Raw genomic sequence first — 581 nt, 5'->3', positions numbered from 1 at the left:
ACTGATGGGAATTCAAACTTAATGAATATTGAATAGTGACTGAGTACTGCAAGGATAAGGATAAGCGTAGCAATAGAAATATATGGTATGTTCGCTTAAGTCTGATGACTGGGTGGACTGAAAGCTTGGCTGTGATTGGTGGATGCGAACAATAAATAAGAACTATAAATTTAATACAATGCTTAGTAACATTGTCAAATGAACTGTCATGTTTCAAAAATTCCTTAGCTATCAAGTAAACAGACTGGTAATTGTTTTCCTACTTATGTTATTACCATTATTATTGTTCTTTATGTTGCTGTTATTTTCATGCCACTGATAATATTTTTGTCATCATATTGCTATTATTATCAGCTTGGGGGAATGACGAAATCTTTATATACTGCTACTGTAAATGCACATAGTATGACTGATAATCCACTTTCTGCCACCTCGACAGCTGTCAGTGCGTCCCGCAGGAGTCGCCCGAAGTGCCCCTCGACCCTGTGGCTGAGGGGCGTCGCCTGGGTTGTCTTCGGCTCCGGGGTCACCTTCGCCGGGTGCGCTCCTTCCAATGCCGTCACGTCCGTTATTTGACCTCG

The sequence above is a fragment of the Penaeus monodon genome, chromosome 22, assembly GCF_015228065.2.
Source record: "Penaeus monodon isolate SGIC_2016 chromosome 22, NSTDA_Pmon_1, whole genome shotgun sequence".
Lineage (NCBI taxonomy): Eukaryota > Metazoa > Arthropoda > Malacostraca > Decapoda > Penaeidae > Penaeus > Penaeus monodon.
The sequence above is the reverse complement of the archived record's forward strand: the minus strand, read 5'-3'. Positions refer to the sequence as shown.